Below are 19645 nucleotides of genomic sequence, written 5' to 3'. Positions count from 1 at the left end.
AAAACAGTCTGGCCTACTACTACTACTACTACTACAAAACAGTCTGGCCTACTACTACTACTACAAAACAGTCTGGCCTACTACTACTACTACTACTACTACTTTTACTACTACTACTACTACTACTACTACTACTACTTCTACTACTACTACTACTACTTCTAAACTCTGGACTACTTCTACTACTACTACTACTACTACTACTACAAAACAGTCTGGCCTACTACTACTACTACTACTACTACTACTACTACTACAAAACAGTCTGGCCTACTACTACTACTACTACTACTACTACTACTACTACTACAAAACAGTCTGGCCTACTACTACTACTACTACTACTTCTACTACTACAAAACAGTCTGGCCTACTACTACTACTACTACTACTACTACTACTACTTCTAAACTCTGGACTACTTCTACTACTACTACTACTACTACTACTACTACTACAAAACAGTACTACTACTACTACTACTACTACTACTACTACAAAACAGTCTGGCCTACTACTACTACTACTACTACTACTACTACTACAAAACAGTCTGGCCTACTACTACTACTACTACTACTACTACAAAACAGTCTGGCCTACTACTACTACTACAAAACAGTCTGGCCTACTACTACTACTAATAATAATAATAACCTGCTTCTCATTCGTCGTGTCTCCGCCCTGTTCCACAGTGTGATCCCCGGGAAGGACTTCCATGTTATTAATTCTTGTATTTCATAGGTTCATCCATTTAGAAACGACAGGAAATCAGTTGCTATGATAGTCGTCCGGTTTCTATTGACCATGCTCCGGAAATGTCACTATTCAACAATAAAATCCTTAAAACGTGCAAATATGCTTTTCTATAATTTCACATTTTTTAAATCTGATCTATCAATTTCCAAAAACATGTTTTTACTCTTTCCTTGAAGTCTCCACCAGGGATACACTGATTTAGTTTCATCTTTCTCTTCTTTCGTTACTTCCCGGCAAATGTCATCGCTGTACACGTGGACGCCAGAAAAAAACAAGTCTCCATTATCTGCCGGAACAGATACAATTGGGGGTAAAAGTCAACATAATGAAGACAATTAATGATCGCTGAAAATCAGTGATGACACAAGGTGTTCGCAAAAAAGGGCAGCCACTCACACAATGCGCATAAAAAATACGAGTTTGTTTGTTCTCCAACGCACGTCCCTACTTACTGTCAATCATCATATTAATCAGGTTGATATTCCTCCCGCTGGCGTTTGAATATGTCCCAGTTGTCGATAGGGATGATTGCTAACTCGTCTTCAGGAATGTATGTTACGTGTAAGTGAAGACCCGTGGAATGTATCGAAATGTCACCAGTAATGGACCAGAGCCTTTAATAATACTTCCACGTTTGCCTCCCGTCATCGTTTATTTGTGGTTAATAGGCACCAGGCTTGGGACAAATGGTAGCTCTCGCAAACTTCATTCTAGTCCTCAAACGTCATTTTCTTTGTTTGCTGACTCATATTTCAATTTAAGTTAACAATACCAGCACACGCACGCCATGTCTCAGTTTCACACAGCACTGTCGTAACCCTGCTTAGACCGGAAGTACGGAATGAAAAGAGCTCAGCATGAATGAGTGAAATAAGTGAGTAGGGTTTAACGCCGTCTTGAACAGTAATGACATGTTTGGAAAAACGGTAATCGTTGAGTATACTTTTAACAGGTATAATCGATTACACTTGTCCCAGCTTTACTCTATGGGTTCCTTAGCTCGATATGTACCGATATGTACCGATATGTACGGAATCCATCATTTGAACGAGGCAAGAACATTGTCACAGAACAATAACTTGTTTTGGAAACGCTCTTTGACATTTCCATTAAGGGTATTACCCTTGTGTTTTGGGGATGGTAACTATCCTGTATGAGGGATAAACATTGTATTTAGCGAGTCGTGGCGGTAATATTCATCATTAAATAAATATTTTCAACTATCACAAACGGTATCTTAAGTTTTCCTGAAATGTGCATATGACGATAATATTAATCTCCAGTTGGTCAGGTACAAGAGTTCATATAGTTAAATTGAAACTTGTCTTTTAGACAGTGACGTAAAGTCTACCAATAGGCAAAAAGACAATTGCCTACAAATAAAGTTTTAACTATCGCGGCATTCCAGGTGGAGTAATAACCTTTAACTAGACAAGATTAGTTGCTCCGGTCTACAGAATGTCTACAGAATGTCACAGAATCTTCCCGGCCTCTCATAATGTTTCATAAGGGCTCAGTCACAAATTCAGGATCTTTACTGTCGTCCTTGATAGGACCATTCCCGATTACTATTTGTCAAAAGTCTGATCAAGAGACGGTGATGCGTGGCTTAAAATTCACAAACAATCAGATGTAGTTCAGGAAGCGTCCCGATTCAGCCGAATTCTTCCCGATTCTCCTGTTCTCAATCCGAATCTGATCCGATTTGTATCTTCCGCATGGTAAAAAACCCGACTGAATCTGTCCCGACAGCGTCCCGATTCTCCCGAATGCGATCCGACAGAGATCAAACAGTGACCGGACAGTAAACCTACAAAGACGGTTCGCATTCGGCAAGATCTGGACGCAATCTGGACTCAATCGACAAGAAACGGCAATGAACTATTCGTGCCCGTCCATCACGACACCCTGTGAAGATCCGCGTCAGAATTTGTCTTCAGCAACCCATGCTTGTTGTAAGTGGTCAGGCTTGCCGACTTGGTTTATGCATGTCATCGTATCCTGATTGCGTAGATGGGTGTTCATGATGTCAATCACTGCATGGACTACATGTCTGGTCCAGACTCGATTATTAGAGACCGTCGTCTTATAGCTGGAATATTGCCGAGTGCAGCGTTAAACAACAAACAAACAAACCCATCTCTATATATTTAGACTTTAGTCCATGGTACTTTTCATATCATACCTCATATCAACCCTCTATCACCAAATCTGCCCTCTAGCCTTCGGCACCGGGCTGTTAGGGAGTCTCTAATAACCTTTTTATAATATACCATAACATTAAATTGCTAAATGTATTTATGAGCTAGTAAATGAAAAACATGTTCACCTTGTTTGGAAGTCATTGCCACGGGAAAGCCAGCTGAGCAGACGAGCAGGCGATGCACGAAGGGACGTAACTCTAATTTCTTACCACCCGGGCTGATATGATCGCCCATTCAAAATGCATTGGCAAGCCATATCAGCACTGCTGGGGTGTAATACGGGTCTTGTTATTACACCCCCTGTGATATGACCGTCTCCATGTTGGCTCTATAGCACATGCAATGTGGCATTTTGCATGTGCGATAGAGCCAACATGGTGACGTCATATCACAGGGGGTGAACAGTATTGTCCTTCTGTTGTCATTACTTACTCATGTTATCCCGCTCATGTATGCAATTGTTGTTACTGTTAATCCTCCACCAATCTATCACAACATGATGGACAGAGAGTTTCCCTCCCATAACGTAGACCTCCAAAATGCAGACCTCCCAAAAAGCAGTTAAAATTAGCTCACTAATTAATTGGGCCATGCTGGTCACACCTAATTAATGAATGGACTGGTCCACTTCCCCTGCTATGAGGGATTATCAATATGTTGAGACAATGAGCAGTAGTGGACAACAACAACATTGTCTAAAAAAACCTCCTACAGTACTTTCTTTAATCTGCTCCCGGTACATCACAAATCTTATTCAAAGATTACCTTTAAACAAGTTGTGGGATTTGTGTAAGAATATACCAAATGTTCTCAATCACTAATACTTCCTTCTCTTGTGTATGGTATAACATATAAATATATTTGAACATGAGCCTCAACCTCGATCAGTTGTGTCACAGGTCCCGTACTGTACACAACCCTCCGCGCCTACCAAGCTCGGTTCGCTCACCAGCTTAAACTGCACGGCTGTCAATCACCCAGGCCCCTGGGACTGACAAATATGAACTTGGAAATGGAGATGGCGGACTTATGTCCAGAAATTACAATTGTTGAGAGTTCGCCCAACTCTCAAGAGAACCAGCCCAGTTCTCGAAAGGGTCAGCCCAACCCAAATGAAGGGAATCCCTTCACTCTGGTCACGAGAAAAACTGCCAAAAAAACAGCCAACTTGACTTATAGTCAAGCCGCGCTAAATGTCCCTGACCGTTTTCAGGATAGATTCACGTTCTCAGGAACTAAAAACAAAGAAAATATTGATTATAGTGCCCTATGGGCTCAAGGCATGCTTAAACGCAAACAGCCTCAATCTAGCCCACCTAAGGCTAAAATGGTACAGAAACGACAAAAAATGGTCTCATCAGAATCAAAGACACAACAAAATAGAAGACCACAAACCAAATGGGAAAAAGTAGTCTTTAGCGCAGACTTCTCCCAAGATCTTAATAAGATCCTAACAGCTCAAGATATTGCCAAAGAGCTGAAGCACAAAAATATTATTCGAATAAATAAGTGTGGAAGAGGGTATGTTGTTGTCGGGGACAACCTCACAGAGTCAATTGATATGCCCAAAAGCATAAACGGGATCAAACTAAAATGGGATACCCCAAAGTGGCTTAGCAATGTCAGATGTGCGGTACATCTAGACAAAAAAATTAATGACGACGAGCTTTATCAAATTGTCTGTCAAGCCCAAAAGAAAGTCACTCAACCTACAATCCTGTCGGCATTCAGGATCAAATCAATGGGCACAAACAACACACGAGTAGTAATACTCACATTACTTGGACAGTCAGTCCCCGGCCACCTTAATCTAGGTGGCAAGGACATAGAAACCATGCCATACAGGAAAAGGCCAACCCAGTGCACAAACTGTATGCTCTATGGACATACAAAAACATCATGTAACCAGCCACCCAAGTGCAAAAACTGTTCCCGAGTTTCTTGCAAAGAAAACTGCAACACATGGTGCACAAACTGCAGGAAAGAGGGTCACTCATCCTTGGCGCCGAAATGTCCTAAACGCTTGCTCATCAGCAAACGTATAAATAAAATACCTACTCAGCAATCTGAATCCAAATCTATTCAACCCACTGAGGTCGAAAAAACCCAAGCGACTACTGATCACTCTACTGAGCAAACAATGGAATCTGTGAGCACTGAGCAAACAATCGAAACTGTGAGCACTGATCCGCCTACTCACAGGCACAAAGCCACTGCAAAACGCAAGGGAAAAAAGACCCAAGCTTCCCAATCAAACCCCATGCCTTCTAATCCTCAAACTGAGGAACACAGCAAACGAATCAGTCAGGCAAAGAAAACACCAGCTCAGGGTACACAAAAGGCTCAGAACACAAACAAAGTTGTAGAGTTCATTGCCACGGCATTGATCCAAATTACAAGCAGAAAAATGAGTGTCAAAGCCAAAGCCACCTGCATCCTCAAACTGGCTTCCAAAATAATGAAATACAAAGGAACAAAGAAACAGTTCCTAAATAGGGTATGCCCTAAAACTCAATAAGCGCTCATCTATAAATTATCATGGACTTGCTTTTACTACAGTGGAACGCAAATGGCCTTAAGAGCCACGGCAATGAACTGACTGCACTCGTCAAAAAAAAGGTGATCAAGCCTCATGTCATTCTAATACAGGAGACTAAACTCAGTGAAAAAGCCAAATTCACACTACCTGGGTATACCCAATATAGAAAAGACAGAAAAAGACTTATGCCAGGCAATAAGGGAGGAGGACTAATCACCCTTGTCCACGACAGCTGTACCTCCAAAAAAATTGAAGCAAATGTAGGGAACCTTGAAACCCAAGTAATCTACCTAAAACTGGCAAATGGCAACGAATTACGCATAGCTAACATATATCACAGGGTTACCCATGAAACGAACATGGAAGAGCTAACAAGACTAGCTCAAATAGTAGGCAAAAATGGGATAATCCTTGGTGACTTTAATGCCCACAGCCCTCTTTGGGAAGACAGGAATGATTCATGCAAATATGGCAAAATGGTAGAGAAATGGGTTGAGGACAACAATCTCATAACTCTGAACAACGGCAGTCACACGCGTTATGACCAAGTCCACAACACGTGGAGTTCAATTGATCTCACAATTGCCACCAAAAACCTCGCCTCACATTGCCAATGGCAAGTCCATGACGACACTTGGGGAAGCGATCACCTTCCTATACTCACCTACATAGGTAGCCCACCACAATTAGAGGAACAGCCCAATCCTCAGCCCACATGGGACTATGCAAAGGCTGACTGGCCTAAATTCAGGAAGGAATGTGTATCATTCAAGTCCTCAGAAATTGCCTCGGATGATCCTGATCTTTTTTGCCAAAATCTCACCTCAGCAATTATTGCCGCAGCTGAAAAATCAATTCAAAAAAAAGACCACAAAACTGGCAAAACGCCGGTACCATGGTGGAACAGGGAAATAGCAAAAGCTAGGAGAGTGAGAAAGAAAGCCCTAAATAGGTCAAAAAGGGATAAATCAGCCTTTGCCCAAGTCCGAGCAGCCAGGACGAAAGTAAGACAACTCATAGACGATTCTAAAAAAGAGTCATGGCAGACCTTCTGCAAATCCCTTAATGAGAAAACAAATGCTAAAACAGTCTGGAGCAAAATACACGCAATCAGGGGTAAGCGTAAACCCACAAAAATTCCCAAGTTAGCCAACGCCCATACAGTCAAAGAAAAGGCCAACATTCTAGCTGAGCACTTCTCATCTGTCAGCAGCAACACAAATTGCAGCGAAGAATTCAAACAGGCAAAAATGCTTATGCCTAAGATCTCAAAACGGCCGCAAAGCAAGCATCTGGTATACAATATACCATTTACTGTGACAGAGTTTGATGATGCGATACAACATAGAAAAGGCACAGCACCTGGTCTTGACACAACCAGCTACGAGATATTGAAAAACCTACCTGATCAAACCAAAGGCTTACTCACTGAGTTGTATAACACGATATGGTCCAAAGGAGAAGTCCCAAAAGCATGGAAACATGCTGCGGTTATCCCGCTGCTAAAGCAAGGGAAAGACGAAGCCCTACCAAACTCTTATCGACCGATCTCACTCACCTCAAACATGTGCAAAGCCATGGAAGCCATGGTTACAAAAAGGCTCATGCATCATCTTGAAACTGGCAACCACATAAAACCTGACCAAAGTGGCTTCAGGAAGGGACACTCGTGTCTAGATCATATTCTAAGACTGGAAAATGAAATAAAAAAAGCCCAATTAAACAGACAATACCTAGCCGCAGTATTTCTGGACTTCAGCAAAGCCTTCGACATGGTATGGCATGACGGACTCCTCTCAAAACTATCACAAAATGGAGTTGAAGGGAACATGGCAAACTTCATAGACAGCTTCCTGCAAGACAGGTCGCTTTCAGTTAAAATAGGGAACAATCGATCGGATCCTATGGCACTGGACAATGGCACGCCACAAGGCAGCATTATAAGCCCAACCCTGTTTAATATCATGATCAATGATCTTTTTGACCATGTCAACTCTCCTACCCAAACTTCTAAGTTCGCTGATGACGGAGCAATATGGGTAAAGCACAGAGATATCTCACAAATCAGAAAAAAACTCCAGTCAGCCCTGGACGGAGTAGATCAATGGTGCAATAAATGGGGATTCACCCTTTCAAGTGAAAAAACTGTTGGAGTTCTATTCAAACGCCGGGGGAAAGATGCTATGATACCCCGTGTCTCCATAAAAGGCAAACCTATCAAATTCGAAAAATCTGCAATATTTCTTGGAGTTATCCTTGATCAACACCTCACTTGGCGCAAGCATATCGAATATGTGGAAAACAGATGTCAAAAAGACCTGAACGTATTACGGGCAATTTCAGGCACATCTTGGGGCACATCGAGGGACACTCAGCTGGACCTCTACAAAGCTCTTATCAGATCAAAAATTGACTATGGTTGTGAGGCTTTTCACTCAGCATCAAATACTGTCTTGAGGCGACTAGACAGAATACAATACAAAGCCCTAATACTGGCCACAGGCGCAGCGACAGGCACCTCACTAGAAGCACTACAAGTAGAAACGGGAGAACTCCCATTGAAACTAAGACGAGAGCAGGCAATATTATCGTTCTGGGGACGAACATCAAACCCTTTGGTTAAAAAGATATGGCAAGACAAAAACGCTCGAGATGAGGCCCTAGCTCGAAAAAATCCCTCACTAAAGCCATCTGGGATATTAGTACGTGAACTCATTCGAAGTCACAATTGCGATGACATTCAGCCTCCAGAAAGTCACTACAAAGGGTTACACCCTCCCTGGACTTTACAAACTCCCAAAGTTGACACTGCTTTAACATCAGAAGTCACTAAAAGAGAAAACCCAACCCTACTACGTTCAGTAGCTATCACTAAAATTCAAACTACCTGGGACAGCTGGGCCCATATATACACTGATGGATCCAAGAATCCTATCAACAACAGTGCTGGTTACGGGATCCATATCCACAGCTCCAAACCCCAAGCACATTCAGTTCGCTTGCCCGATGGTCAGTCAGTATTCACGGCTGAATTGGAGGCAATTCATCATGCACTCAAACTCATACCGGAACTCCCGGAAGCAAAGGCAGTCGTCCTATCAGACTCGCTAAGTGCACTTCAGGCCATCAGTGGAAGAAACTCAAACTCCAGGCCAAACACAGTCAACAATATTCTATACGAATATACAAAACTATCGGACCAAGGGCAACAGGTGGAGCTGTGTTGGATCCCCTCTCACATAGATATTCATGGAAATGAAAAAGCAGACTCACTGGCGAAGCTAGCTCTAGACAAAGCGGATATACAGCCTATTCCCTTTAGTAAACTAGAGATAAAAAGCAAAATCAAAGCCTCCATAGCAAAAAGATGGCAAACCCAATGGGACGCAAGTAAGATCGGCAGATGGCTATACAAAATTCAACCCAAGGTCCAACAAAAGCCAAACTCATACTCAAATGAAAGGAAAATTGAAACTGCTATCTCACGCCTCAGACTTGGTCACAAAAAGCACTATGACAAGGTTTGTTCATCTTGCAATCAGGCTGAAACCATTGACCACCTGTTACTAGAATGTCAAGACCATGCCCCGGCCCGGGCTAGGTTAAAACAAGAATTGCAGTTAGATCCGCTATCTGTCATAGATCTCCTAAAGCCAAGAGATGCAATAGCGAAGGCCAAACTAACTCTATTTCTGAGAGATGGACAGCTGCTCGAACGTATATAAACAGAGCAGCCAAGGATAAAAATGAAATCATATCAATATAAGAAAATAGAAATCATATCAATGCAAAAACAGAAATTATGTGAACACCGAACTCACAATAGATATGTGAACCCTTCTCACACACAGGAGTCCCAAAGAGGGACAGGTCAGCCGAAATTGCCTAGGCAGAAGGCGACCTCTTAAACACCTAATGCAACAACAACAACAGCCTCAACCTCGTCCAATTAAGCTGTGGCCGGACTTACGAAAGTTGAGTATGTCTTGTCCCAGAAAGGTGCCCCACAAGTTCTCCTAGACAGCTACACGTATGCTAAGTACAGGACGACATGGGTGGATGACGATGCCCGGTTCCCACCTCGACTGTGGATATACCATGCGACACAAGGGCCCCGTACAAACAACAACCTAGAAGGTTTCCACTCCAGAATCGGCAAGTCCCTCCAGCACAAGCATCCAAACATCTTCAGATTTATCGAACTGATCCAGAAGGTAGACATTTCGGAGAGAGCGAAACAAGCGCAGATTCAATTTGGAGCAGCACCGCCACCCAGGAAGGTTGTCTACAGAGAGAAGGAACAGCTTCATTGCCGTGAAAAGACACCCCTTCAGAACCTGGATGCAGTTGGTTCACTGATAATAAACAAGTGAAAATGACTGATAATCATAAATGACAATGAAATAACATTTGAATAAAAAATTGTGAACTCTACCCAGCTTTCTTGTTACATGGGTGATACCATTTTACTTTAGGGTACGGGGTACTAAATACTGATGCAACCAGCCATAACGAGTGTTGTTTTAACGGGTCTGCGTCTTGGCAGGTCTACGTTTTGGGAGGATACCGACAGAGAACACCTAGGTGGAAGCCTATAGGACATGAAGCCAATTACACAGGATAAGTGATAAGTCCCTCCTTCATTCAGTCTTCCTTGACAACGGTGTAAGGATCTATACCGAAACGTCTATTTTTACAGTATTAAAGAAGTTGTTATCCATAAAATTGTGTCTTCCCTGTCATCCGTCAACTTCTAAGTAATGCCTATCAAACAATTTATACTGTCGTATAATAATCAATAAACTAGTCAACACTCAGAAATCTACACTCAGTCAACTAAAAATCGACTTTAACTGTAATCATTCTGAAAACAACTATACTTTTTTATCAATCCAGCCTTGCCAAGGGGAGAAATAAACTCAGTGATAATTGAGTTAGATGTTAAGATAAACTTTAGGAGGCGAGAAGCGAGAACGGTGAGATGCGAGAACTGCGACGAGACGCTGCAGCGACTAGACTCTCCTGGCTGTACTACCTAAGAATAGCCTCGCTCTCATCACCATGACAATAACATTCCTAGTCTTCAACTGATGAATCGACCGACGTCACGTGACAGTCTAGGTCAAAGTGTAGATAAACATGGTGAGTGGGACTTCGTGTGGCAAGATATGAAATTCACCTGAGGTCACACGATTAATTATACAACGATTTGGACTCGTTCCTCTATTGACAAGTCACCCGTTCTGTGCTGCCAGGACCACGCTACACTGACTCAACCACCTACAGCCATGGGGATTACACACAAGCCTCACGATGCAGCCTATCGGCCAAACCCAGTACAGGGATACGCATAACAGACCATCGGATAGCCGTTCAACTCTTACAACGAGGTATGACTTTCCCACATGTATATATGTATAGAAAATATAAATAGCTATATGTTCACTATTGCACTTTGTGTGAGCTGTGTGAATAAACCTTCTGTCCGTGAAGTCACGCATGTGTGGCGATCTCACGTTAGATTAAGTCAATATTTGAGATGAGACGAGGTCCGTCTTTTGTGCAATGCGCGGTTAACAGAATGGCGGTTTCGACCAGAATACGACACACATAGACGAGGTGTTAGAGTAGGCAAAGGTTAATCTTACACAATCCAATACTGTGTGTTGGTGAATCATATAGCTGAATCAGACGTGGGTGTTGCGAGAGCGCCACCTACTCCCCTCCTCCTACTCGTTTCAGAGTTCGTTCTGTTTTCCTACCCTCGGGGCACGATCGACTTAGATTGCATAATAACATGATCGGTTTGAGACGTTTGTTGGGCATCTACAAGTGGAACGTTTATGGGGTAGTGGTCGTTGACAACATCGTTGGCTGGTATCTTGATATCTAAGGGACACAACACATGAGTAGCACATCGTTCACATCGGCAAACGGGTCAGAGTTTTCATATATTATTTATAGTTTCATTTCCATTTTCCTCACTGGATGAAAGCAGTTTCGTTTGTAACTCACAGACATGCGAACATTGAAGCATCATTCTCATTACATGTAAACTCATGTTCCTCAGTGATAATCAATTTGATTTCTAGTTACGAGGGGCATTGAAAACAAATAAACGGTCCCCGTGCCCTCACCACCACCCACGCAAAGAAGAAAGAAGACAATATTCTATTTTGTGTGACGTGTACAAGCCAACACCACTAAACAACAGATAAAATATAACATCCAGCCCTGTGGCTTATGGGAAACATATACAGAGAATCCAATTGCACCACACAGAATACATAAAGAGTGGTAGTTATAGCATTACTGTACAATGATGCGGATAACAAAGTGCGTCAGTATATCTACAATAATACCAAGGCTATAGAGACTAAGGGGGCACGGGTGGCGATTAGCTGTGCTGAGTGCCCGGTTCGCCCCGATTATGTTTCTAGGTTTGTCAGCACCATACCCGTGCTCGTGGGTTTCACCGAAGTGGTAAACGCCCGAGACCTACATCACTTCGGTCTTTCCTCCCACATTAAGCTGACACGCCGTGATATAACTGGAATGATGTTAAAAGCGGCGTTAAACCCAACTCACTCACCCACCTAAGAGACTACTTACGTCTATTATACGCTTTAGTAACGAATGCGGCAGAGGGATTGAAAACATTAGCATTAACCTATATGAGTGTGGCCTGGGTGCCGCTGTATAAAACAACCTTAGCGCTACGACTGTCGTAGGTCCGTGTTAAGGTATAGGAGTGACGACCACCTGAGAGCTAAGATCGCTCTGTTTAACGGCACCTGGTCGGTAGGCCACAAGTACATGTATTCTCCGGCTCAGCAAACGACAGCTATTGTGGGCAGCCACCCACCCGTGACAACACCAAATACCCGTCTGAGGTTAAGAGGTCACGTAAAAATACAATTGTTTCTCACCAGTATTTGGAAAAGGGATAAGTAGGTCGAATCGTAACCGCGAAAACTATGTCGATATAAGTACCTCTGTCTGGCTTAGGAAACATAGCACACACATCATTACCTAGACTTTGAAAGGCATTTAGAAGAGACACACATAAGGAAAAAGTATATACTCCGAAACGTTGTGTTCCTCATACTAATGTGTGAGTGAGTATCATTTTACGGCGCAATATTACAGCAATTCCCACGGCGGTCCTCATAAAAAAGAAGTTGACATCCTTGTATTCTGTACCCAACATCATCACCTGTCTTCATGTCAGGTTACAACGCTGAGACACTTCGGCTGAGACAAAAAAACCCAACTCAATGCTGATCTATAAACTGACAAATATATTATATTGTATATACCATAACTATGTAATACTTCACTTGACTCTATACTTTAGAAATGAATTAGCATTGTCATCTATAATGTATATATCTTTCTCGGTCTGACTGTTTCCAAAAAAAACATATCGCAATGATTAATTAACGTATGCTTATTCTCGTAAGTCAAAATGCTTGTTTTCACTTTTTAAGTATAAGCTCACATACAGCTATTTTCAGTAATAAATAATCATCGCAATATTTCGTGATTTTATTTCAAGTAACGTGTGTGTCTGTCTGTGTATTTAAACAAATGCTTGATTCTCTATACCACCACAGCGATATAGTGAGGGAGGTGGTGGTAAAACGAGGACATCACCTTTTATATGTGTTCAAATAGTTGTATTGTGTCGACTCTATTCACATCGATATGCCTGTTTGAACGAGTCATTCTCTTGAGCAGCTTTACAAAGCCGAGTGAAGCTATTCGTCGTCTTTTGAACAGGGGGATACCAACACACCAACAGGGGTACACCACCACACCACCACCACACCAACCCCCCTACCCATACCACCACCACACCACCCACACCACCACCACATTCCCACCACACCACCATCACACCACCACCACATTCCCACCACCACCACATCACCACCACACCACCACCACACCACCACCACACTCACACCACACCACCCCCACACTCCACACAACACTCACACTCACACCACACCACACCTACCCCACACTCACACCACACCACACCACACCGACCCCACACTCACACCACAACAACCCCAGACCCCCACACTCACACCACACCACACCACCCCAAGACCCCCACACTCCACACCACACTCACACCACACCACACCACCCCCACACTCACACCACACCGACCCCACACTCACACCACAACAACCCCAGATCCCCACACTCACATCACACCACCCCAAGACCCCCACACTCAACACAACACTCACACCACACCACACCACCCCCAAACTCACACCACACCGACCCCACACTCACACCACACCAGCTCCAGATCCCCACACTCACACTCACACCACACCACACCACCCCAAAACTCACACCACACCACACCACACCACACCACCCCCACACTCACACCACACCACACCACCACCACACCCACACCACACCAACCCCACACCACCCCACCCCCACACAACCCCCAGACCACCCACCCCCACACTCACACCACACCAACCCCACACCACCCCACCCCCACACCACCACCACACTCCACAATACACTCACACTCACACCACACCACACCACCCCCACACTCACACCACCACCACACTCACAACACACCACCACCCCATCCCCACACCACCACACTCACACAACCCCACCCCCAGACCCCCACACTCACACCAACCCACCACCACACCCCGACACCACCACACTCACACCACACCACCACCCACCCCCCAACCCCCACCACACCACCACCGCACCACCACACTCACACCACACCACCCCCAGACCCCCACACTCACACCACACCAAAACCACCCCCACACCACCACCACACTCACACCACACCACACCCACACCACCCCACACCCCCCGCCACACCACCCCCACACTCCACACCACACTCACACCACACCACCACCAAACCCACACCACCACCACCACACTCCCACACACCACCACCACACTCACACCACTCCACCACCGCACTCACACCACACCACCACATCACCCCCACACACCCACCCAACCACACCACACCCCACCACACCCACACCACCACCACACTCCCACCACTACACACCCACAACCCCACCACACTCATACCACACTACAACCACACCCCCACCCAACCACACCACCCCCCCACCCCCCCACACCCCACCCCCCGCACCCCCACTTCATTCACACCTTCACATCATCCCACATCACCCGCACACCACCACTACTACCACACCACCACACCACCACACCACCACACCACCACACCACCACTACTACCACACCACCACACCACCACACCACCACTACTACCACACCACCACACCACCACACCACCACACCACCACTACTACCACACCACCACACCACCACACCACCACACCACCACACCACCACTACTACCACACCACCACTACTACCACACCACCACTACTACCACATCACCACTACTACCACACCACCACTACTACCACACCACCACTACTACCACACCACCACACCACCACTACTACCACACCACCACACCACCACTACTACCACACCACCACTACTACCACACCACCACTACTACCACACCACCACACCACCACTACTACCACACCACCACACCACCACTACTACCACACCACCACACCACCACTACTACCACACCACCACTACTACCACACCACCACACCACCACTACTACCACACCACCACACCACCACACCACCACACCACCACTACTACCACACCACCACACCACCACACCACCACTACTACCACACCACCACACCACCACACCACCACACCACCACAACCCACCCTCATCCATCCCCCAACCCCATCCACCCCACCGCCCCCTCCCATGTATATAATGTATATTTTGAACAAATGATTAACATTAAGAGCTTAGGATAGAGAGAGGCAGGTTGTGAAACGAAATTAGAGTGAAAACGATGACTGTCTGTCTCATTGGCGACTGGGCACCATTCCGATCAGTTGTTTCAGTCACCGTGTTTCAGTCACCGGTTGTTCTAACGATTCTCTCCACCGACTATGCATATATGTTTGGCCTACATGTACATGTTTGCATAACCATTTTCTAAAGGTGGTTTTCCATTGCAAAACCTTATGCATTATGTAATCGGTATCCGTCGACCTACACATATCTACACCGCGGCCACAGCGCATGTGTACATAGCCTGTATATATGGTGTGTAAAGGTCCTAATCCTAATGGATTAGGAGTATTTGACCAGCTGGTCACGTGACGGACGACTGGTATTCTCAGTGTGAGAACATTTGGTCTAATGAAACAGGTGGATTAATTGATGAAGGCGATACGTTGAATATACTGAAAAATTAGCAAGCGACTCGAATTTAAAAGAATAAGTTTGGAGTTGCGTCATGTTGAATTATGAAAAAGTGAAAATCTTCAGATGTTCACATGGTAGGTTAAATCGATATCCCGACCTCTTCCTGAAGGCTGTACAATGCATTTGTTGCGTTTTCAGTTAATGATTAATCTATTTACGAGCCGTGTGTTCTTTGACGGTAAATTCCCAGATGTGTATAGTAATCAACAATTTCCAAAAGTTGTCCTCCAATATAGAATTCTAATTTTGATTTCTTTGCAGACCCACACCCAAATACAAATAGTTTATGCAATGTGATAAGGGTAACGCTATTTTTCAGAGCACTATGATTTGCAGAACCCCGAGGTCTTCCATTACTGCCCGACGAAGGAGGGCAGTTGAAAAGACAAAGGGCTTCTGCAAATGATAATGCCCTGAAAATTAGCGTTACAGTTATCATAGCTGAAATGGATGGAATTAGTTATCAAATAATAAATACAATATCGGTTTGAAGCATTTACTGCAATAAACACGAATGTCCTTGACCCACTTTTACAAATATGGACAGGTCATAGAACAAACCAGATGACGTCACTATTGAACATGACGTCACCTATCCATATCCTATGACGTCACATAACCACGGACGTGATAATGGCCCTTCGTCAAGCAATACGAGGGCATTATCAAGTTACATTTGCCCGCTCATTTTTTATAACATGCGGGCGGTTTAATGATAATTCCATCCATTTTAGCTGTAACCTTGACTAATGTGATGAAAAGTCCTTCAATACCAATATTTTGTATTCGCCAAGGACGTGTAATGCGAAAACCAAAACAAACCAACAACCTGACCACATGACCTGTGACTGCTCACTGCAGGGGATTAGCGGATTATGTAATCTCTCTGTCCAAGGTAATAATCAATAGTCACTTCACTTATGACTATATACTGTATACCTTTCTGCATGACGCGACCTGTTGTTATTGACTGCTAACGAACACATGGTACATATTTTTAGATTAAAAAAACGAGGTTTGATGAACGTATATATGAGCACATCAAGGAATCGATACATGTGCACGTTTGTATATAACGGTATGTATATGTACTTATCACCAGTGTTGCCGAATAGCGCAAGATGTATTTACTTGGTCAAAATGATAAACATAGGACCGAAACACAAATCGGCTGTGTGTGTGTGTGTGTGTGTGTGTGTGTGTGTGTGTGTGTGTGTGTGTGTGTGTGTGTGTGTGTGTGTGTGTGTGTGTGTGTGTGTGTGTGTGTGTGTGTGTGTGTGTGTGTGTGTGTGTGTGTGTGTGTGTGTGTGCTTCTGCTTGTCTTAGTCTGGACTGATGCCGATTTATAGTATGACAAGTGTTATATAATTAACTACATGTATCAACATTGATGCAGATATTGATAGACTGACGCCACCTATGTTTTTCTAACTGATGACATGTATCAACATTAATGCAGATTGTGATAGACTCACGTCACCTATGTGTTATATAATTGACGACATGTATCAACATTAATGCAGATATTGATAAATTGACGTCACCATGGCAACGTGGGAAGGTGTATCAGTGAACATGTGCCGATAGATAACATACCCTGCCCTGCATCCATATCAGGACACAGTGATATAACCTCACGGCTAAGGTGAGCAGAAATAGTGACCGACTCATGACGGATAGGTTGATCTAAATTGAGTTATCAGGTTGGTTGGTAGGGGCTCGATTCTTTACAGACCGTCGTCATATAGCTGGAATATTGCGTGAACAGCAAACGAAACAGGCAAGTGATTTTTATAGGGGAGGTGGGGTGGGGTGGGGTGGGGTGGGGTGGATGCATATGTGTCTCTGTGTGAATAGGTACCCGGAAGGATGAAGTGGTGACATTTCAGTTGCCCGGGGTAACATAAGTGTGGGCTAGTATATCAGGCATTATTCTTACTATCATTATACGACGTAATCCCACAGTTTAGTCAGTCGGACGGTGTCCCTCCATGACCTCTCCCAATGCTATCACCTGCATTCCCCTGTTGCTGCAGATAGCGGGGCACCTGCTCCACATGCTGAGTATGACACTATTACTTCCTTGGCGACAAGACCACGGGGAACTTAAGGCCAGACTACATGTGGTGTTCCAGGGGATAGGGGTGTGTTGACGTAACTTTGGCGGTGTTTCTCACAAGCGATAAGTGACACGGACCGCGTGCGTGGTCTAGTGGATGGAGCGTCTGCATGGACAGCGGATGGTCGGTGGATCGACACCCTGGCCGTGTCATACCAAAAAAAGTTAAAAGACGACAGACATACAGACAGACAGACAGACAGACATACTTACAGAAAATGAAACTTATTTAATCACATGTAAATCTAATTGCTCACGACTTCTCAATTCTCTGTCTATGGTTCTATGTCTGCCTACTTCAATCATTTGTCTATTAGAGCTGCATCTAAATTGTTCTAAAGCTCTTCTACATCTTTGATATCGAACAAACAGTATTCTGCCGAAATACGCGTCTTAAAAGTTTGTGAGAATTTCATTTTCCTGATCTGAAAACATTCGATGATATTTTTTGTAAGTAGACTTCCTCAAGTGTTTGTCGCACAGATGATCAGAACGAATCTGGATTATTGGGTACACGTTGATTTTACGTCACATCTCCATAGCTCAATTTATTTAACAAGGATTTTATATCCTATTCTCCATTATAAAATCCATGTTTGTCATACAATAGCCGAATGTTATAACATATTCTTGGTTTAGGAATCTTGACGTATGCTGTTGAAATGTAAAATGGTACACGTCCACATTCACCATACACCAAAACGCTTGATGTACAGCGCTTACGGACCGCCTTCGTCGCCTTGAGGTAGAGCGTCCACTCGGAGAGCGGGAGGTCCGGGGTTCGATCATACCAAAAGACTTTAAAAGATTGTACTTGTTGTTACCCTGTCTGGCGCTCGGCAGTAAGGGGCTAAAACAAGGACTGGTCGTCTGGGAGTCAGTATACTGTGTCTGAGTTGGGTATTCATGTTAAACTGCGGCATGGTATCTCAGTGAGCTAGTATTATAAATCGGCATCAGTCCGGACTAATACAGCCACACACACACACACACACACACACACACACACACACACACACACACGCACGCACGCACGCACGCACGCACGCACGCACGTACGCACGTACGCACGCACGCACACATACACACAGCCGATTTGTGTTTCGCTCCCATGTTGATCATTTTGCGCTGTTCTGCAGCTGACGATAAGTACATGTACATATCGTTATATGCAAACGTGCACATTTGCACATCTATCGATTCCATGTTGCTATTATATATACGTTCTACCAACGTACATGCACCTCGCTATATAAGTGCAATAATCTTGGACGCGACGTTCAACACAATTTCACCTCACCTATTGTGCATTACGCCCGGTAATCCTTTACATATTTATTGGTGGACCTGTTCAGTAGCTCTGCATTCAACTCCAAACCTCTGCTCCATATAAAAGAATGGGACTAATTTTTGCATCAACTATCTAAAACAAGATTTTTTAATGAAAAATCAGCTCAGCTCCAGTTATTCTATCAAATTCTAAAACTTGCTACTTGCTACTCTGCATGGCATTCGACATTCTCCACAAACACACACACCGACAGACAGCCATACAGACAGACACACACAGGCACTCACATACAGACACACTCACATACACACACACATACACACACACCGACAGACAGCCATACAGACAGACACACACAGGCACTCAC

At 44.2% G+C, this 19645-nt stretch overlaps 1 protein-coding gene across 3 annotated transcripts in view; it reads left to right on the top strand.

Annotated features, from left to right (window-relative positions):
• The first annotated feature begins 10554 nt into the window (after window positions 1-10554).
• The window catches only part of LOC124149962 (receptor for retinol uptake stra6-like), a 33876-nt gene continuing 24785 nt past the window's right edge, over window positions 10555-19645 (top strand). Inside the window, exon 1 of one of the 3 annotated variants that reach the window (XM_046521817.2) lies at window positions 10555-10892. The gene's annotated coding sequence lies outside the window, so the exon portion shown is untranslated. Of the gene's footprint in view, window positions 10893-11288; window positions 11440-17629; window positions 17649-19645 lie in introns of those variants that run through there. The other 2 variants (XM_046521818.2, XM_048390475.1) reach the window with 2 other exon arrangements.

The sequence above is a fragment of the Haliotis rufescens genome, unplaced genomic scaffold (genome assembly GCF_023055435.1).
Source record: "Haliotis rufescens isolate VD_foot unplaced genomic scaffold, xgHalRufe1.0.p SCAF_9, whole genome shotgun sequence".
NCBI lineage: Eukaryota > Metazoa > Mollusca > Gastropoda > Lepetellida > Haliotidae > Haliotis > Haliotis rufescens.
The sequence above is the reverse complement of the archived record's forward strand: the minus strand, read 5'-3'. Positions and strand labels throughout refer to the sequence as shown.